Source organism: Humulus lupulus, chromosome 7, assembly GCF_963169125.1.
Source record: "Humulus lupulus chromosome 7, drHumLupu1.1, whole genome shotgun sequence".
In the NCBI taxonomy this organism is placed as follows: Eukaryota; Viridiplantae; Streptophyta; class Magnoliopsida; order Rosales; family Cannabaceae; genus Humulus; species Humulus lupulus.
In genome coordinates, this window is record NC_084799.1 from 38,489,642 (window position 1) to 38,512,928 (window position 23,287).

Below are 23,287 nucleotides of genomic sequence, written 5' to 3' on the forward strand. Positions count from 1 at the left end.
CAGACACTCCACCAGTAACACCCCCAGGGAAAAGCCACAAGAGCATCCTAGACCATCGAGGCCACCCCAGGAGCCAAAGCAAGGGAACAATGGTGGCTCTCGCAACGACGTCGAGGTCACCTCAAAGAGGACGCCCTCAGACCTACGAGAGGAGCTCAACAAGAAAAGGGCGAATAAGAGAACTACCCCTCCTACTGTCCCCTGGGACGGCAAAGGAAAGGAAGATGTCAACCCGTCCATGTTGAGGGACTCCCTGAAGAAGAGGAGGCAAGACCTCGATACGGAGATGAAGAGCCTGCGGAGTAAGATTGTCACCGTGTCTGGAGGGCAGAGCCTTGAGGAAGAGTTCGACTATGAATCGCCTTTCACCAAAGAGATCCAAGCCATTCGACTCCCAGCCAACTTCAAGGAGCCTCATATGACCCCGTATGAAGGAAGCACCGACCCCAAGTACCATCTAGACGCATTCAATGACTTAATGAAGCTGAGGGGGATAAGTAGCGGGGCTAGATGCCACTGTTTCGCAGTCACGTTGAAAGGGCCCGCATACAAATGGTTTAAGAGACTTCGACCGGGGTCCGTCAGGTCTTGGCAACAATTTTCAGACGAATTTCTCCAGCAGCATCATGCCGTGCGTGATTATACAATGCCAGGGACTAGCCTAGCCAATGTAAAACAGGGCGAAAATGAGAGCCTAAAAAACTATATCCATAGGTTCAATATGGAAGCAGCCAAAGTGGGGAGCCTGACCCGCAGAGAGTTAAAAATGGCCATCACCGCCGGGGTGCTTCCGGGAAGCAAGTTGTGGGATAATATGCTCAAGAGGGAAGTCACAGATCTAGATGACTTCTACGAGAGAGCACAGAAGTATATTCGTGTAGAGGACGGTCACGCGAACTTAAAGGCGGGAATGGTCGAGTCCCCTGCACAGCCCCCAACCAATGAAGGGTCGAATGGTGCGAAGAAGAAGAGGGCATACGAAGGATCGAGGGATGATCAACATAGAAAACCCAAGCGGGGAAGCGACCATAGGCAAACGGCTTATACTTTCTATACGGACCTGACGGATACAAGGGAGCATATCTACATCACCAACGAGAAGCGGGTTCCCTTCAAGAAGCCTCCACCAATGAGGAAGGATCGGTCCCAGAGGGATCCCAATAGGTACTGCCAATACCACAAGGATATTGGTCACACCACAGCAGAATGTATCCACCTGAAAGAAGAAATTGAGGAACTCATCCGCAGGGGGCACCTAGGTCGGTATGTCAGGAAGGAAAGGCTGAAAACGGAGGACGAACCAGTGCTATCTAGGACGCATAGAGAAGCTCCAGAGATACAGGGGGAAGTGAGAACTATTTTCGGAGGTCCAGGGCTTGGGGGAGATTCCTGGAAAGGACGAGATCGGTATGCTAGAGAAGCCAGGCGAAGTCCACCACCCTGCATTATGAGCTTGGAACAACGACCCCCAAAGAGCTTCAAGGGAGAAAATGACTCGATCACTTTCACCGAGGAGGACGCGCGGGGGGTACACTTCCCCCACAATGATCCGCTGGTGTTGACAGTTCAGTTGGTCAACCGGCGGGTGCATCGAGTCCTCGTAGACAATGGAAGTTCTGTGGACATCTTATATCGCCCCGCCCTGGAAAAGATGGGTTTGGGCATCAGGCACTTGAAGCCGTGTCAATCCTCCCTATACGGGTTCGCAGGGGACTCGATACAACCTCTAGGGGTGATCGAATTAGCACTCACTATGGGTGAACAACCCCGACAAACCACGATCATAGCAAACTTCGTCGTAGTAGATTGCGCCTCTGCTTTCAATGCGGTATTGGGGAGACCATCCCTAAGAGAATTGAAAACAATCACTTCAATATACCACCTCACCGTCAAGTTCCCAAATCCTGGTGGGGTAGCGAGTATGAAGGGAGAACAAAGAGAGGCAAGGGAGTGTTATAACACCTCCCTTCACAAGTCAGAGAAGCCATCAGAACCAACAGCGATGGTGATGCACGGAGGTACAGACCCATAGGGACAAGACCCCAGAATCACGAAAGGCCCAACCAGGTAATACTAGCAATGAGACTCCCGCGCCTGGTACAAGTAGTAGCTATGCTTAGTTTGTTGCAGGTTATGCTATTTTAGTAGATAAGAATCAAAGAGGTTACCTAGATAACCTCCCAAGTAGATGTAATCCTTTTACCTATCTATATATCGTTGTAATCCGACTACCATGAATGAAACTGTCTTCCACTTCGTGTGTAACTTACTTCTTTATGCGAATATCAACTAAAGTCCCCGCCGAGATAAATCTCACCAGGTACTTGTGGGGCAGGACGACAAAAGTAAACAAAAAAAAAAATTGTCTCTTATATTCACAAGGATTAGCTACCCTTATGAATATCAAGGGATTGGTTCAAAAGGATGACCCCCGACGAAAGGCCGACACCCCAAGAGGTGAGGCTGTAAGGAGGGAATCACCCAATAAGTCTAGACCGGCCATTAAGCCGGCTAGCCCAAAAAGGGTCTTACAAGGGACCCTTGGAAAAAAAATAGTACTATGTATAAGGACGAGAAGGACGCTTCTCGCAAAAAGTAACAAGCGCGCGCAAAGAATATAAAGGGACCCCAACAGCCCAACGGGTTAAAGTGTCCTTACAAGCATAACCAAGGTGCACCAGAAAGGTTATCTCCATCAAATAAATAAAAAAAAAAAAATGTAATCCACGAACAACAGTGATAAGAGGGACTCATCAGAGCCCCTTAAGCTTGACAAAAAAAAAAAAGAAAGAAGAAAGGGTACAAGGGATTACATAACAAAAGCATACATAGACAGAGTACAAGGGGATCTACGAATCTCCACCGTGATCTTTCCACTCAGAAATCTTCTCGACGGCATGGTCCCTGAAAGGAGATAGGTCAACGGTGGGGTTAGTCCTCCAAACAGCATGCAACGTTTTCCCGATTATGTGATCCTCCACGTTCACAAGCTCAGCCTCAAGCACAGCGATCCTCCCGTTCAGAGTTTGGATGGTAGCCTCCAACTGAATGTTGCTCTGAGAGGTTGAGGCAGCCCGGGCCAAGGCGGTATCCCTCTGGCATACCATCTCGGCCAGTTGGCTGGACAAGGCATCCTTCGCAGTCTGGGCCACCGAAAGGTTCCTCAGTGCCTCCTCAAGCTCGTGTTGCAACCGTTGAGCCGATGAAGAGTGGGAGGCAAGCAGCCGATGGTTCAAAATAGAGGCCTGATTGAGGACGAAGATATGAAACAAAGCCTTAGGGGTCAGATGATACACCATAAGTAATATAAAAGGTATTTATGTGGCTATCATAAATTAATAAACCAAATATCGCGACAGTTACCTGCAAGGAGGCTCGCATATAGGCATTCTCTAGCTCAGCCTCGGGAACATCGTGCAGCGTCCCCCATTCACCCTTAGGAAAGTTTCCCAAGTGATGGCTCATGGCTTCCCCATATTGGCTCGCCAGGGGATGATCTTCGGGAATAGAAACATGAGCTGAGCCGGGGGAGGCGCGAGTGCTTGTCGAGGCCCGTTTTGGCAAGGATGGGGACCAAGAAGGCCCTGACCCGTCCACAGTAGTGCGAGGAGCAGAAGAGTGCGGGGTCGCCTCCTGGGGTAAAGAGACGCCTGTGGATGCCCACCTGGAATGCCCCCTCGGGGGTGAAGGAACCCCATCAAAAGAGGGAATGACAAAATTCCTCCTAGGCATAGGGGGGCAAGGGGCAGGGGCGTCAAAGGCAAACTCACCGCCAGGCGCTAACGGCGACATCCGAGAGGTAGCACCGCTAGTATGACCGTCATCGGCTACACCCTTAGCAACAGAGTACAAGCAGGAGTAGTTCTCAGACACCACAGTCTCCTCAACATCCATATGGTCACCCGGGGAATAGACGTAATCCCTATCGGCTGCTTCATCGTAATTCCTTTCATCGTGACCATATACCCACGGACTCTCAAGTACGGGTGCCACTGGGGGTAAATCAACAGAGTCGGGTGACGTGGGGCGTGGATCCTCAGATTCAGGGGAAATGGAGCATAAGGTAACTTTCTGATCCGGGGTCAGCAGCCCACATAAGTGGAGATTGCTCTCCGTGAAAAGGGCGCTGGCTTGTTTGCGTTCCTTCGGCATAGCCAGGATTTGTATTACCCGGTCATGAGCTGCCCGTTTCAGATTAGGACCGACAACCCCTAAGAGACCTGCCATCGAACGAAAGGAAATTACCACAGTTACAAGAACTATAAAAAAAAAGAGGTCGATTAATAAGAGAAATTTCCGGTATATGGGATCAAAGTGATGATAGCCTTACGTGGGGCATTGAAGTTAGAGTATCGGGTCTGCCCACTATAAGTATAGAAGTAGTCTGACTTCCAAGCCCCCCTATTGGAAATAGATCCCTCCAAGAGGGAACTCCCTTTAAGGGCCGCGGCTTTCTGGAGCTGGTAGAACCCGGGGGCTGATGTATTCTCCCTCAGGGTGAAGAAGTAATGAACCTCACTTATGGAAGGCCCCCTGGAGTACACCTGATGGTACAACACATACAAACAGCTGAGCATCACCCAGGAATTGGGGGACAATTGTAGTGGCGCCAATTCAAAGTAGTCCAGCACTTTGATGAAGAAAGAGTGGAGTGGCAGAGCTCCACCAGATCGGATTATGGCATCGCTAAACGCCACGAATCCCTTTTGCGGTGCAGATGCGCGTTCCTTGCGCTCTGGTATAACAAACTTGAGGTTCAGGGGTAACTTATGGGCTTTCAGCATGTTGCCCAATTTCTTCAGGGTAACGGTAGACCTTCCAACTTCATCAGAAGTGTCCAAAACTCTCTTCGGCATCTCGGGTACCTGGACAAAGTAAGGAAATTTATGAGCAACCGACTTTCTAAGGGTCCTAGAAGATCCCCCACATGTCCTATGTCTACCAGCTTTTTGCTTAACCCTAGGGCGCAAGACAGGGGACAGGAGAGGGAACGCGGGCGGCACCATGGAAAGGAACTCCGGCTCAACCAATTCATGTCCACCTCCTTCAAAGGAGGAATCCACGTAATCGGGAGACTCGTCATGACAGAAGGAAAAGGGCTCGGGGGGCAAGTTTTCTTCTAGGCAGGCAATTTCGGAAAGGCAATCCTGGAGGGTGGATTGTAGCTGGGAAATGTAAGTCGCTTGCCGGGGGAAGAGATCAGAACCCGCGTCCCCGGGATGGGATTCTAGCTCCCTCTCTAGACAGTCCGCCTTATGTCTAAGGTAAGATAATCTCCTGAGGTAGAGCGCCCGCACACCCCCGCGGTTAGAAGGTTTACATGCGTCGACCTCCGATTCGGAGGAGGACAACTCAATAAATTCGACATTAGACGGACCTTCGGGACATCGCCTAGACGCCATGGACAAGCTAAGACTTGAGGGCGTGTGCGCATAAGGGCGACTCAATATCTACAACACGAGTGTGAGGGTATAAGAAAAGGGCCGGTGTATGGGTACTGGAAAGGCTATGCGAAGAAAATGCTAAACTCTGAAGGTTGAATGTCATGCAACCATCAATCTTACTCTCGTATAATCAATGCAAAACGAAAGGGAGAAGAGATGAAAGAGACATACCTGCGGGGATACGAAACTGAGGGGACGCAAGGACAGACTTACAAAGGAGCAGGAGCAAGATCGTAGGAGCGAGGTAATGCCCAGCTTTGCCACGAAGCTAAAAAGAAAAAAAAAATTTAAAACAAAAAAAAGAAAAGAAAGAAGAATGGAAATAAAAGAAGGGATACCTCAAAAATGCTTCTATTGAGAATAGAACCTTGGAGCTCTTGGAAGAGGCTTAGAGGGAATACCACTAGGCTAAGCAAGTTTTTGTGTAGAGAAGTGGTTTCAAGCCTTGGAGTATTTATAGGGAAAGTCAATGCTCCCTAGCCCTTGGATCTATTTCCCTATAAATGGTGGAGATCAAGAGTATGGGTAACCTTGGGATCCGCGATGGAGGATGATTGGTCCTTATGCAATCTTAGGATCTCTCATGGATGCCCTCAAGTGTTGGGTGACTTTTGTGTTTCTTTGAACGCTCAAAAAAAAGAAACACAACCCCAAGCCTCACCTCATGCTTCTTCAAGAGGCGTTGGAAAAATTGCCAAGGCAAAATCCCCCAAGATTGGCCGTGCATATCAAACAAGAGAAGTGGAGAGAGTCTACAAACACACTTAAAAGTGCACTTATAGACTCGGGGGGAAGTGTAAATATGGAATTTTTTCCTTGTGGATTCTATTCACAAGTGAAGCTCTATGTTACGAGACGTCCTGAAAGGGCATCACATGATGGTGAAGGAGTTGGGGTAAGAGAGTCACCCTCGCTAGGCGAGGGACTTTGGCCACTCGCCGATCCAAACTTCACCCTCGCTATGCGCCCCATTCCAGCAGGCATCAAGCCTCGTCCACACTCGGAGGAAGAGCGTCAGCCTCGCTATGCGAGGGACCCTCGCTATGCGAGGGTGAGGGCTATGTGGAGGTGTCCGTGCTCCTAGCCTCGCGACGCCGCACCTCGGAGGAAGAACATCAGCCTCGCTATCCGAGGGACCCTCGCTATGCGAGGGTGAGGGCTGCGTTGAGGTATCCGTGTTCCTAGCCTCGCGACGCTATGCTCGGAAGGAGGAGAGGGACCCTCGCTATGCGAGGGACCCTCGCTATGCGAGGGTGAGGGGTGTGTTGAGGTACCCGTGCTCCTAGCCTCGTGTCTATGCGATCCGCATAGGCCGGCCCTGACCCTCGGCACCTCGACTTCTCAAGAGCCTCCTTGGCACAGGCATGGGATCACTTAGGGGAATCTTGTTGATAGGCCAAACGAACGTGGAGCATTTAACGGGAATTGATGAGGACCACCGAGTACGGAACACGTGCGCTGACACGGGGTGTACGGTTATGGAGAGAACAGAGGCACGACCCTATGATCTGCGTCTGAGGAGTAGTGGCGGTACGGACCTGTACGAAGAGTGGTGAGACCACTGGGACACCCTCGACCATGCGCCAGAGCTGACAATACTATGTCCAAGGCCACGACTCTGACACCATCAGGGTAGACACCACTACGCCCTGAGCCACTACTTTATCAGAGTACCTATGTACGTCCCAGTGGTCTGGGACTCGTTTGTATCCTGGGCCAATAGAGCCTCCCCTATAAATAGGCTCCAACCCCTCAGGCTAAGGGGTTGGAAAACTGAATGTAAAAACGAGACTTATGAAATATATGCTTTTGGTTCTCATGCTTGCCTGAGTTTTCTCCTGTTGTTTAGAGTTCTTTCCATCTAACTCATAGCTTCCTATAGGATAGAGATTGAAGTTTTCTAACCATCAATCGTTGACGAGTTCTTACCGTCAACAATTATGATTCAATCCCATAAAAAAAACTCCGGGACCAACCTCGTGCCTTCGGGACCTCCAATCGTCCCTCGAGCCCTCAAGTTCTTCCAAAGCTCTAAAAATGAGGATTGTTGAAATTGACATAGGGCAGGGGCGCCCAAAGAAAGGGAAGGAGAGCCCAACCAAGTCAGATAGTTCCCAGGAACTCCACTGCATAGCGCAGGGGCGCCCAAGCAAGTCAGAGAGCCCCCAATCCCTTCCCTCCATAGCGCAGGGGCGCCCAAACCTAGGTCAGGGGCACTACAACGCGAATCCTGAATTCTTAGTTCCATTTTCTGTGATTCCTCCTACCTAAACTCGTCAAAATCTGACCTAAGACCCCCAAGAGTCATCAAACCACGCTTCTAACGAAACCTTGACCCCTAAGTAGGTTATCCAAGTGCTCAAGCACCCTCAAACAACCTCAAAGCACTCATAAAACCAGAAATGCCAACCTTTAAACAACACTAAGGGCACCAATTACGAATTTGAAAAAAATAAAAAAACCTACCTATACTCAAGAACATCAAGAAACCCCCAAGAACAACACTCAAGAACCATTAAAGGCTTACCTCAAAGGTGGAGTCCTAATTCCCTAAGAGTTAAGGTGGATTAGAAGTTGCTAACTCTCCCACTTGCAGCTCAATTCCTCAATTACTTCAATCTCCAAGCATTGTTTGCTACCCTCCACCAAATGGTCTTCAAGATAGTTCCAAAGGAGAAGAAAAGAAAACTTAGTGTATAGGTAATGACCCAAAAACGTGGCTGCCAAAGCGTAATCAAAATTTCCTACCATTTGCTCGAAAGACCAATTTGCCCTCACCCAAAGCCAATATCCCTTTAACCAAACCAAGGGCATTTTGGTCTTTTCCCGAGATTCCCACTAATCTCAAATATTACTCCAATTTCCCAGTTAATTCCAATATTCCCAAATGATGACCAAACAATTCCCATTACCCGATAAATCCTGGTAATGTACTAAATTATTAAAATACCCCTAGGCTCACCCCGAACTGGGTATTTAATCACATTGTGACCTTTCCGCTAATTTGCTCACTAAGATCGTCTCGTGCCGAGTAACCCAAATATATCCACAAAATAAAGTGGTCTCAATCACAAATCACATATATTTACAAATATACAATCAACTGGGTCAAAATTATGAAAATATCAATCTAATAAGAAACGGGCCCACACACATATTTAATACACTTAAACATGCATAAATAGTCATATCATAATATAACTCATATAGTTCACATAATCATACATATATAATCACAAAGTCACATAATATCCATTTATGCCCTCCTGGCACACTAATCAAGGCACTAAGCATGATTAGCAAATTCGGGATGTTACCGGTACTATCTTGGATAACGATAAGTCTAAAGACACTACTAATGGAAAACATGATCTGAAGAATATGGGAGTTAGGGACGCATTGTGGATATATCAACATCACAATAAAAAGTTAATGAAACTACATGCTTCTTACGTGTTGACTCTTGAAGATAGGAGATAATTTCCTCAATTTCTAAAAGGTGTTAAACAACCAGATAGTTTTTGTTCAAACTTGAAGATGAAAGTGACTAATAACAACTCAAGTATCATTGGGTTGAAGTCACAATACTGTTATGTGATAATGCAGTGATTACTTCCAGTGGGTATCCGCAAGTTTCTACCAGAATCTATATCAGGCGCCATAATGGAACTATGCAATTTCTTCAGACAATTATGTTCGCGAACTTTGAATGAAAATGATATGAATAAAGCTCAAAGGGAGGTCATTCACATCTTAAAAACAGGAAAAGTTGAAGTCAACTTGTAATGTCCCAAATTTGCTATTAAGGTCAGGTGCCTTGATTACTGTGCTTAGAGAGCATAATCGATATCATAGGTGGGATTACTGGAACATATGTATGATAATGCAATATAAATGATTTACATGGTAATGGAATATATATGCATGTTTAGGTGAATTAAATATGCACGTGGGCCCGTTTCTATTAATTGGGACGTGTTTGCAATCTTTGGCCCGTTGAGGGCATAAATATAATTGTTTATGTGTTGTGAGTGAGACCCCAGTGTTATGGGGATATATTTGAGATGTGTGGTCCAAGACAATCCTAGTGGGAAGATTAGCGGAATAGTCACAACGGGGTCAAATACCCGGCTCGAGGTGAGCCTAGGGGTATTTGGGGAATGTACTATGTATTTGAGGTTGAGCGGGAAATGGTTAATTATTTAACGATTATTTGGGTATGTCGGGATTAATTGAGAATTTATAGGACTACTTGAGGATTAGCGGGAAAATGGTGGCAAAAGATGATTTTTCCCTTGGTGGTGTTAGACATGCTAAGGATAAGTTAGGGGCATTTTGGTCTTTTGTATTAAGGGATATACTTAGGAAAATACATAGGAAGTGACCATAAACCACTTAGAGCAGTCTCAAACACTCAATCGCTCTTTCTCTCTCTCCATCACTCTCGTTTCTCTCTCTCTCTAGAGCTTTGGGAGATATTTGGAAACTTTGGTGAATTCTTGGGGAAATTGGCTGAAGATTTGAGGAGCTTGAAGCCTGTAATAATTGGGGTTCATCTCAGGGTTGGATCATCAACTGAGGTAAGGATTTTGGTGTTGAATTGTTAAGTTTTTCTACTGTGATTTAGAGGTTTTGTTTAGGTTCAAACTTAGAGTTTGATTTTGAGTTTTGATGAGTTTATGGGATAAGTTTTGGGGTGTTTATACTGTTGATGTTGCCTTGACATGAATTCTAGATTAAATTATGGGTTTATGGATTGATTTGGGTAGGCATTGGTGATGTTAGCTTGAGAAAATGCAAGGGATTTCTGGGTTCACAGGCCCAAGTTGCGGCCCTGTTCTTCAGGCGTCGCGACCCGTATGAACAAGGAGGCTAGGGAGCATCTAAAATCGTCCAGGCGCCGCGACACAGGCTGAGGTGCGTCGCGGCTCGTGTTCCCCAGAAGAGAGCCCCAAGGCTCTCTAACTTGTAGCGTGGTGTGGCCCTAAGGGGCTGGGCTACGACTCAAATAGAGAATAATGGGCAAAACAGGGTTTTAAGCTCGGGGACTCAAATCTAAGGGCTCGGGAAGGATTCTACTACCCGGTTTAGTAGAATTCGCGGTCGCGGAGGCTAGAATATTATTTAGAAGATTTTAAATTGGTTTAGATTTTAATGGTTATTCCTTATTGCGTTGTGACTAGGTTTTACCGCTCAGGCTCGGGTTTAGGGGATCGTGCTCGAGATCGCACTATTCGGTCAGCTCGGGACTCAGGTAAGAAAACGGTTTGTGCCCATAGAGCTATATTGTGCTTAGTGTTGTGTGTATTGTTTGTAACTATTACATCATACATGTGCATGTGACGGAATGGCAAAGGTCGGGAACGACGAAGGCTGGGAACGCCAAAGGATGGGAACGCCAAAGGCTGGGAATGGCAAAGGACGAGAGCGACAAAGGTCAGTTGCCACATTAAGCATGTTGAATTCAAGCCGTCACGGCAGGTCCCTATAAGGGTGTTGTACCCGCTCGCTTGGTTAAGACCGTAAACTTGGTGCCTGGTAGTGCACCCTGATTGGCGTAGGGCGATGTCGTGAACTTTGATAGGAACTTGTAGATTGTTTAACATATTTGATTAATTATGCATTTTTTGAAACACATTATTATATGTTGTGAAGTTTTCTTGCTGGGATTTGGCTCACAGGTGCTCTATGATGCAGGTAAGGGCAAAGGAAATGCCGACCAAGCATGAGTTAGAGGGCATGGAGCGGTGCGTACATGTTTGGCCTACTTGGCCGCCACGACTGGGGTAATTTTGAGGAACGTGTTTTAAATGTTTTATTTTGTCACCTAGGTCGGTTGTAAAGTAACTTTTGGAGTTGTAAATATGTTTTAAGAGATATTTTGGGATCCCAACGTAGCACTTTTATGATTTAGATGAATGCTCGACCTTTTATACTAAAATCTTATTTAAATAAGTCTTCATTTTAATTAATCACGCTTTTGGGCCTAAAACCTCGATTAACAAGTTAATTACACATTTTAAAATCACGTGGTAATGGCTCTAGGGTAGTAGGGCATTACAACTTAGTATTAGAGCGAGCCAAGGTTTATGGTTCTTGGAGATTGACTGAACATGTATGGTCGTTGCCAGAGACAAGCTTGTCTCAGGGTTGGTTAGTAGTAAGTGAAATACTTGTTAGCTGCTTATCTGAATTGCCTTATTTGCTTGTTAGTATAAGGACCATGAGCATTATACACTTGTGTCGTGGTACGCTTATTGTATGTGGCTATTGTGTTGTTTGGCCTTGCTAGTTGAGTAGTTTCGGATATGCGTATCATGCCTGATAGATTATGTCATTGACTAAAGAAAGATTCAGAAGCTATGTATCCAAGGCAGTCAACAGGACCATGCATTGTTAATAGTGGGGTTGTGGATGACAGTCGAGGCCAGAATCCTACATCTACCCTTGAGATTGGCAGCAGATGTTTGCTGGCATGCAAGCTAGATTGCAAAAGTAGGAGGACGAGATTAGGTGGTTGAGATAGCGAGTTCCATCAGGGAACGCTGCCTTGTGTGTTTTGGAAATAATGGCACAAATTTTGGCTCAACCTGAGGGAAGGAACATATGAGAATTACTGTATGAAAGCTTGCATGAGCATTATCCTCCAGTTTTCGAGGGAGAGTTGGACCCGTTCAGAGCTGAACGATGGATGGGCATGATTAGCTCCATCCTTGACTATATGGGAGTGGTAGACAATGATAGGGTAGCTTGTTCCACGTACATGCTGCGGGAGGATGCCTGAACATGGTGGGAAGTTGTATCCCAGACATGGAATGTTGTTATGATGGGTTGGGAGGAATTCAGAAAATTGTTCAACGAGAGGTACTACTATGACGCAGTTCGAATTGCGAAGACTAATGAGTTTATGAATTTGGTTCAAGGCAGTAAGACAGTGAAAAAATATGTCAACGAAATTGATGGGTTGGCCAAATTCACTTTTGATTTGGTACCAATGGATGTGGCTCAGAAGGAATGATTTATTCAAGGGCTGAACTCTGGGATAGCCTAGAGAGTTAGGATCGCTCCAGTCCATGAGATTTCTACCTACGCTCAGGAGGTAGGGAGGGCCCTCGCTATAGAGGACGTAGGAGGTGAGATATGGAGCGAGAGTGCTGTGGGGTAGGAAACTCAAACAATGGTACCCCCATTTGTGGGGGAAGGTAGGGGCGGAAGCCCCAATAACCAGAAAAGAAAGACCCCTGATAGTTCTACTACTCTTGGTCCTGACAGGAGGAGTCATAGTATTCAGGGTGGCCGCTAGCGCGACAACGAGGTCTAGAGAAGTTATCCAATGTGCGCCAGGTGCAGAAGAGGCAATCTCGGAGAATTCTGAGTGAAGGCATGTCTTTTGTGTGGAATAGTTGGGCACTTCAAGAGGGATTTCCCGAGATCGTGGAGGGGAGAACCAAGGAGTGCGGATAGCCCGACTCCGGTTTGAGTGTCCATCTTAACGAGGCTGGTTCCTCAGAGACGATAGGTTGGCTTTCTAGTTCTTGTTCTTTTATGCTGTGTTGATTGAGTCTGGCGCTACGTATCTCTTAGTGGAGACATAGATATGTGGTACATATTGTACAATTATACGTTATGGGGCTTGAGACCTTGTGTCTACTAGGGAAAGTTGGTAATTTCTAGGAAGTGGGCCAGAGTATTATGAGTAGGAAGTTAGCAGTGATAATTGATTGAGATGGTTATATGAGGATCTTGGTATGATCATAAGAATGGATTAGTTTTCTAATAAGGGACAACCATAGACTATAAGAGAGAATGGTGACTTCCGGGTTTAAATGGAAAGGACCCGACTGTGATTACGGGATGCCTAACCATTGTGGTAGGTACCACTAGGGTTATGTCAGATGGGTTTATAAGGATTCGCCGGGATTATTGTTGCGACTAGGAAATTTAGTGTGTTATGGGAATAAGGCATGAATAGAACTAGTATCAGAGACATCGTGAAGAATGATGCTAGCTGAGCAGACAACAATAAAGGTTCAGTCAAAGGAGTTACTTGACTTAAGGGTGATAAGACGGAGCATATTACCATGTGACATGTTGACGCCATGGGTTAAGGAGAAGGCCAAGTCTGCGAGAGTGCGTACTGTATATGGATAGCCAAATAAGGTAATCGTTAAGAATAGATATCCATTGCCAAGAATGAAGGATTTACCTGCTCGATTGCAAAGTAGGATAATGTTCTCAAGAATTGACCCTCGATCTGGTTATTACCAGCTGAGGATCAAGGAAAGAGACATCTCAAGATGTGATGTGATGGGTTATCAACAAAGGCTCTTGAACTGACCATGCTTTAGCGGCCAACGTGAATTCAACAAGTAGAGAATACAGGGATGATTTGGACAAGTGATATCTAGCTCAATCAAGAGTGTTTTGGACTACTTCAGGTTAAGAACAGAATATGAGTAATACCTGTATTGATACTACTAAGGTTGAGGAAGCGGGGATTACAGGTAAGGCTCTAGAACATATAAGTTTTGATTTCTCCATATGATTTTCAAGGTCACATTTTGGGAAGTGATTAGATTACATATGATTCAATTAAGATAGAAGCCACAAGGCAATTGTTAAATGAACACCTTAGGGGGTTAGAAACATGGTAAGACTAGTGAGACACCTCGACTTTTACTTGAAGCATCTTCGGGAATTGTTATACCACTGATTAAAGTAACATAGAAACTTAAAGTTTGTCTAAATGGATAGTTGGGTGCCTGATTCTCAGAGGTTGAAATAAGGGTTGATTCACACGCTATGGTATTATGATATTCATGTGATGGACTGGAACAAGAGGACAGTGCAATGCGCATTGTCCTTGCTTAGAACATGGGGTATTAGTGCGGTGCGTCAAGGATTAGGGTGCGCCAAGGTGGTTGTCTGTGCTTCATGATGGATAGAGAAATAAGCATAGATGCTCTGCATGGGACTTTAAGTTAACAATAATGGCTGCGGTAAAGCTAGGTGGGGTAACGACCGTGATTGGTGTGGAACCTGTGAAAGATAATTGACAACTATATCTCTATGAAGAATGAAACACAGACAAAAGATCTTGTAGGAATTGTTAAGAATCCTACCACTTTGGTATGGGTAGGTTAAGATATGCATATTGGATGAGTGATCCGATGGATCCTGGTGTCGAGGGGGAGATTCGGGGAGAGTCTTAGGTTACCCCTTATAATTGTTGTGTCCAGGAAGATTGATTGGGTGTTACAGCCAAAAATTTGTATACCGGGAGGCGCATTGCCTAACCTTTTAATAAGTGAGAAATGATAAACAAAAGCCAGAAGGGCTATTATGACTCTAAGGTATCCTAGAGTTAGTATGGACGGATATGATTATGGACCGTGGGTGGATCACCTCAGATTGCAGATGAGATGAATGGATGCGAAAAGTTGTGACTTGACATATTGGGTTAACACACTATGGTTTGTATGAGTGAGATATCAAAAGAGGGAGTGTGTACGAAAGGAGACCGTACTTCTCCACTGGACACCAAAATCAATAGTGTTTGATTGAGACCCTTAGGTTTTTGGCATCTGAAAAAGGGTCATAGAGGGCGATGAATATAAGATTGAGATTTGAAATTAATGATTACCTTCAAACAGACCGACAACTTGAAAGAACAACTCAGACTCTAAGTATTTTACCTCGAATGTGTAAGTTTTTGAGATATTGAGGTAGATACGATCCCTGGAGTGGATTGTCATGGTCATGAATACTGGTCGATGTCCAGAGTCACTCTGGATAAGATATTGTGAAATTAAAAATGAGAATTACTTATTCCGGGGAAATGATATGAGAGACAGGAAGTATCCTGGTTCAAAATCGGTTTGAAGGACCAATGAAATTATTAAGGATTGTTAAGGCATGAGTGTCAGCTTTATTGAAGGACATAAGCGTTAGCAAATTTAAGTATGAGAATGTAGGGTTCCAGGGTTGGAGACTTTGTACTTCTCCGAATATTGTGGACTAAGAAGAGTAAAAGAGTTTGGGAAAGAAAGAAGGAATATTGTACCCTAGATTTGGATAGATATGAAAGATCCTAATAACGATTAGGCCAAGGGACTATAGTTTAGCCTTACCCAAGCATGGGTAGAGGCTCATGAGGTGTTACTGATGCCAATGTTAAGGGAAGAACTGTTGAGTACTGTTGATAGTGAGAACTCGTCAACGATAGACAATAGGAAAACTTAAAGTGTGTTACAAAAACTATGTAGAAGGAAGATAGAAAGAACTTGAAGGAGAAAGATGTAGAACTGTAATGAAGTAAAAATCGTATCTTTCTTAATTGTTTGAGCATAAAAAGAATTTTCCAACCCCTTGGTTTGAGGGGTCGAAGCCTATTTATAGATGGGCTCTAATGGCCTCTGATACAAGGTGGTCCCAAGGGACAAGCTCGTACATAGGTACCTTGTTAGTATAGTGGTGCATGGTGTAGTGGAGGAGAGGGTCGTGGTGTCGATTGTTGTTACATGGTCAGAGATAGGCAGATCATGCCACCACTCCTCTTACAAATTTGTACCACTACTACTTGTCGGATATTGATGTCAGAATCACGCCTCTGCCTCCCTCAGGGTCGTACACCTCATACTTGTTCACGCGCCTAATGGTTCTTCTCACATTTCTAAAATATATCTTAGCTCATAGATTTCTAATATTTTGCTAAGTGCGGGACATCCTTTCTAATTCTCCTCGTATACTTGGGAGGCCTGGCATGGATAGTACGTGAGAGGCAATGAAGTCCTCATTAAGCGGGGCTCTCCTCAATGCCACGACACCAGGGCCACAAGGCCCTCGCATGGTCTTGTGCATAGGCGAGGTAGTTGCATTCGGAGCAACACGATGAGGTGTTGGGGCTCTGCGTGGTGCCTGGAGGTGTGTGAGCCTTCACTAAGCGAGCCTTCAATGGACTGAGCCTTCAACGTGCTGCCTAGCCTCGCTATGCGAGGCTCTCCCTCACCATGTGAGGCTCTTCCTCGCCATGCGAGGCTCTCTGCATGTTGCGACACTAAGGAATCAAGGCCCTCACATGGTCTTCCACATGGGCGTAATGTCCTCGGCACACAGCTTCGTGCATGGGCGGCGTAGCTACGTGAGGAGCTTGGACTCCGCGAGGCGCTACGCGAGGCCCTTATTCTCAGATGCTCTCCTTCTTCGGCATAAGGGATTTGACACATGGTTGGCATACGGCATGTTGGGCCTTGCTATGCAAGGCCCTTGGACTTTGCGAGGCGCTACGCGAGGCCCTCTACATAGCGAGGCCCTCTTCTCGGGTGCCTTACTTCTTTAACGATTTTCCCATATTCACAAGTGCTACCCCTGATTAGGCGAACAAGCCCTGGAATTTTCGTGGAGTTTATTATGCAAGGAAAAGCGAGTGGAATTCTGGAAAAATGAGATAAAGTCTTATGGAATAAGACTCACTCTAGTGATGGTGTTACAAATAGATAGAAAGGTAAAGGACTAGACTCTGAAGCTACAATCAGGTATGCGGGATTAGTATCCCGAGATGTTTGAATAAATTTCGATGATGAAATTTCTGTAAGGAAAGGATAGTTGTAACGTCTCGAATTTGCTATTAAGGCTGGGTGCCTTGATTACTCTGCCTGGAGGGCATAATCAGAATCATAGGTGGGATTAATGGAACATATGTGTGATTATGCGGTATAAATGATTTATACAGTAATGTGAATATATATATGCATGTTTAGGTGAGTTAAATATGCATGTGGGCCTGTTTCTGTTAATTGGGGCGTGTTTGCAATTTTGGCTCGTTGAGGGCATAAATGTAATTGTTTATGTGTTGTGAGTGAGACCCCAGTGTTATGGGGATATATTTGAGATTTTTGGTCCGAGACGATCCTAGTGGGCAGATTAGCGGAATAGTCACAACGGGGTCAAATACCAAGCTCGGGGTGAGCTTAGGGGTATGTAGTATGTATTTGAGGTTGAACGGGTAACGAGTAATTATTTAACGATTATTTGGGTATGTTGGGATTGATTGGGAATTTATAGGACTACATGAGGATTAGCGGGAAAATGGTGGCAAAAGACGATTTTGCCCTTGGTGGTGTTAGAAAGGCTAAGGATAAGTTAGGGGCATTTTGGTCTTTTGTATTAAGAGATATACTTAGGAAAATACATAGGAAGTGACCAGAAACCACTTAGATCATTCTCAAACACCCAGTTGCTCTTTCTCTCTCTCTCTCTCTCTCTCTCTCTCTCCACCACTCTCGTTTCTCTCTCTCTAGAGCTTTGGGAGATATTTTGAAACTTTGGTGAATTCTTGGGGAAATTGGCTCATGATTTGAGGAACTTGAAGCCTGTAGTAATTGGGGTTTAGCTCAGGGTTGGATCATCAACTGAGGTAAGGATTTTGGTGCTGAATTGTTAAGTTTTTCTGCTATGATTTAGAGGTTTTGTTTAAGTTCAAACTTAGGGTCTCATTTTGAGTTTTGATGAGTTTATGGGATAAGTTTTGGGGTGTTTATATTGCTGATGTTGCCTACACATGAATTCTAGATTAAATTCCAGGTTTAGGGATTGATTTAAGTAGGAATTAGTGATGTTAGCATGAGAAAATGTAGGGGATTTCTGGGTTCGCAGGCCCGAGCTGCGACCCTATTCTTCAGGCACCGCAATACCTATGAACTAGGAGGCTTGGGAGCCTCTGAAATCGTCTATGCGTCGCGGCACAGGCTGAAGTGCGTTGCGATCCATGTCCCCCAGAAGAGAGCCCCAAGACTCTCTGACTTGTAGCGCGCCGCGACCCTAAGGGGCTGGGTCACGACTGAAATAGAGAATAATGGGCAAAATAGGGTTTTAAGCTCGGGGACTCAAATCTAAGGGCTCAGGAAGGATTCTACTACCCAGTTTAGTAGAATTCGCGGTCGCGGAGGCTAGAATATTATTTAGAAGATTTTAAATTGGTTTAGATCTTAATGGTTATTCCTTATTGCGTTGTGACTAGGTTTTACCGCTCAGGCTCGGGTTTAGGGGATCGTGCTCGAGATCGCACTATTCGGTCAGCTCGGGACTCAGGTAAGAAAACGGTTTGTGCCCATAGAGCTATATTGTGCTTAGTGTTGTGTGTATTTTTTGTAACTATTACATCATACATGTGCATGTGACGGAATGGCAAAGGTCGGGAACGACGAAGGGCGAGATCGATGAAGGTAGGGAGCGACAAAGGCCAGGATCAGATTTAAGCATGTTGAATGCAGACCTTCAGGGAAGGTCCCTCTAAGGGTGTTGTACATGCCTGCTCAATTAAGACCGTAAACTTGGTGCTTTGTAGTGCACCCTGACTGGTGTAGGCAGCTGTTGTGAATTCTGATAGGAACTTGTAGATTGTTTGATGTATTTGATTAATTATGCATTTGTTGAAATACATTATTATATGCTGTGAAGTTTTCTTGTTGGGCTTTGGCTCATGGGTGCTCTATGATGCAGGTAAGTGCAAAGGAAATGTTGACCAAGCAGGAGTTAGAGGGCATGGAGCGACGCGTACATGTTTGGCCTACCTGGCCGCCATAGCTGGGGTAATTTTGAGGAACATGTTGTAAATGTTTGATTTTGTCACCTAGGTTGATTGTAAAGTAACTTTTGGAGTTGTAAATATATTTTAAACAATATTTTGGGATCCCAACGTAACATTTTTATGATTTAAATGAATGCCCGACCTTTTATACTCAAATATTATTTAAATGAGTCTTCATTTTAATTAATCATGCTTTTGGGACTAAGACCTCGATTATCGAATTAATTGCACATTTTAAAATCACGTGGTAACGACTCTATGGTAGTAGGGTGTTACACAACTCTTCAAGCACAGACTCAGCAGACAATTGAATCTGGTACCGATGATTCTTCCTCGGTAGATCAAATGAAGATACTATGTCAAGTTCTTGGTGAAAGGCAGGGCAACCAGTGAGGAGTTGGCCGCAAATTAAAGGGTAAAACGTCAACTCGTCCCTCTCAAAACACTCAGTCTCAGGCACCACCTCACCAGTCGACTGAGGATATACATGAATTGTTTGATATGGTGAAGACCATGAGTGGGAAGCTTCAGTACGTGTATCAACAACTTCCACCTAAAAAATGTCAATCAACAAACATGGAGATGCATAATACATGTCAACAATTTTACTAGAAGTATGTAGATTCGTCATCAAAACCTCAGACTCCTCACATGTCTCAAGGTTCAGCTTCTCAGCCTTCACCAGGCCATCCAGACATGCCTGCACCTGTGGCCATCTCAACCTCCGGCCCAGCCATATATGTATTAAAAGTCAATGCCTCCGTGCCCTCAGGCTTATCCTCCTCATATAAGTGGACCTTCGTCCCAACCCCCGCCTCCTCATATGAGTTGACTATCGTCTCAATATCTGCCCTATCCTTATCCATACATGTATGGACCTGGAGGATCATCGTTACATCCACAGCATCCATGGCCACCACAGACTTTGCAGGCACCGCAACCACCGCAAACACCAGAAGAAGGGGACGATACGAAGGACGCCCAGGGTTGAGATATTTTATATATTATTGTATTAAACAATAACTTTAAATTAATATACTATTGTATGCATATTTAATTTGGATAATATTGTATTAGTTGTCTAATTTGAACACATTATCAATTTATGCATATTTTATTTTGATATTATTATTTGTATGCATATTTAGTTTTGTTATTATGATATTTTTTATTTTAATAAATATTTTTTATTTTTTTAATTACATCAAACTATTAGCGACGACAAAAGAATAATATAAAGGTCGCCGCTAATATTATATATTAGGGTTGACTTTTTATTATTAGGGACAAAATTTGATCCAGGAGTCACGATTATTAGGGGCGACGTTCAATTTATTAGGGGCGAAACTATCATCGCTAATATTAATTATTAGGGATGGCTTTTTCGTCGCCGCTAATAATCAACATTAACGTCAAAATATCAGCGACGACTTTGGGTAGTCGCCCCTTAAATCCCTATATGTTGTAGTGTACTATATCCTCATTTTCTCTCTCATCACTTTCTTTCTCCTCACTTCTCTCTCTTCGCTTTATTTTTCATCACTTTCTCACTCATTTTTTCTTGCATCAGTTTCTCTCATCTCAATTTCCATTTCTTCAAATTTTATTTCCTTACTTTCTCACTTCTTATTTTTTTCATCATTTTTTCTTTCATATTACTTTATCTCATTATTTATTACAAAATCTTAAAATATTTTTCTCTTTGTAAATATATTTATTTATTTATTAAAAAAATAAAAATAAAACTAAAATATTATTTTTAGAAAACATTAACCAAACACTTCTTGTTTTTTTGAAAACTACAAAAACGAGTTAGGAAACACAACTTTGAAAAGAAAAAATAGAAAACAATGTCAAACAGACCCCAATATTTTTAAAGCCCCAATTCTTTTGATTTCATCAAGATCACAATTTTTATTTAGAGTAAATAACACTTGGAGTCCTCATACTTTACCAACTGTATCACTTAGGTCCCAACCCATTATTTTGTAGCAATTAAATCCCCAACATTTGCTTTATGGCTCACATAGGTCCCCAAAGTTATATTTTATTAAATAAATCCTAATTTATAAGGGTAAAATTAGATTTTTTTTTAAAAATAACACCTTTTTTTTTTTTTTTAATCTTTAAACCCTTCTTTATTACCAAATATTTTATTTTTTTGTAATTGACCTAAATATTCTCTTGAAATATTAAGAAATAATATAATTTTTTTTTCTATCATACCTTTAAAATATTTAATATATTACTTATATATTAATTAGTTTACTATTTTTAATAAAAACGTTTATATACTTTAAATTTTACAAACATGAAAATTATTAAGGGTGTCTCTATCTATATCTTGATTTTTTCTCACCACACACATTTCTATTTAAACTCCTCATAAATTGTTAAAAATTATTTACACCTTTATAATTTATTGTTTAATTTTTTTATTTGTGTGAAAAGATTTTTTTAACAATTTATGAGGAATTTAAATATGTATTTAGTGAGAAAAAAAGATGTTATAGATATAAGCACCTTTAATAAATTTCATGCTTCTAAATTTAAAGTATGCAAATTTTATTTATTAAAAATGATAAAATAATTAATATATAATTGATATATTATATATTTTAGAGGTATAATAGAAATTATTTTTATTATTATTTCTTAATATTTCAAAAGAATATTTAAGTCAATTACAAAAAATAATATAGTTTATAATAATTAATTAATAAAGAATGGTTTGAAGAAAAAAAATGTTTTTTTTTGTTAAAATCCTATTTTACCCTTACAAATTAAGATTTGTTTAATAAAATATAACTTTGGAGATCTAAGTGAGCCAAAAAAATAAAGGTTGGGGGATCTAATTGCTACAAAATAAATGTTAGAGACCTAAGTAATACAACTTGTAAAACTTAGAGACCCCAAGTGCCATTTACCCTTTTATTTATAATATTACTCAATCAATTTCAAAGCCTCTTTTTTCATGAAGACAATTTTTTTTAATATTACTTAATCAATTTGTTTTGTTAGGTGAGATAAGTATTCGAGATAGATACTTATTTATACATGTAATTTTGTGAAAATATGTTTTCAATGCATTTTATAACAAACATTAAAAAAGAAGGTGGAAATATATGTGTTAGATTACGAAATATAAATTGCCCACCTAATAAATTTGATGTTTTATAACTATTAGTTTTTATAATAAAAATATTAGCAAATTAATATAATTGATTGTGCAAATAATTTATAGGGTTTATACTTTTTTAGATTCTATATTTTTTTTATTACCTGTTTGGATCCTGTGTTTTGATAAATTATTTTTTGGACCCTGTGTTTTGTAAAATAGTTCAAATAAGTCCTTAAACCTGATTTTAATGAACACAAAATTAAATATAACAACACATTTTTTAGGCAGAATGACTATTTTTGTTATGAGTTGTTAGTTTAATGAATTATTTGTGATTTTAGTTCAAAAAACTTTGATCAAAATCGCATTTAGGAGTCTATTTGAACTATTTTAGAAAATATAAGGTCCAAAAAATAATTTGTCAAAACATAAAGTCCAAACAAGTAATAAAACAAAACACATGGTCTAAAAATGTATAAACCCTAATTTATATAATTTCTAATATAAATAAGTTTAATATTAGGTAACTTCATAATAAAAATAAAATCTAGATTAAAAGATTAAATTAATAACAAACATAAAAGTAGATGGTATAAGTGAACTAATTTTACTATTTTGGTGACATTTTTAATAAAAAGAAATATAAAAATTGGGAGGCAAATTTATACTAAAAAAAACTATTTAGAGGCAAAAGAAAATAATGATTCCATTTAAAAGATATTTGAAAAACAAAATAAAAATAAAAAAACAAAAACTGGAGAGGGACTAATGATTAAAATATGATAAACTCTCATTTTTTTTTCTTAAGACGGTTGCATGTAGTTTCTACTTTCCACCGTGTAATGGTAGGATAATTCTTCATAGGTAATTCATTCATTGATTTAAATAATCGATAGAAAAAGTTATTCCTTTTAAAATCTTGACAATAGTGGGATTAGTTTTGAAAATAAAATTTAAATATATTTTGTGTTCTAAAATCAAAAACAAGAAAATGAAGTTTTGTTTGATTCTAAATCATTGTATCTTAAAATACAAATCTATTATTTTTTATATTTTCAGTTTCCTATAAATTATATATTTAGTTTTTTAAAACTCAAAATTAATTTTTAAATATTAAAGTAATTAAATTTTCAA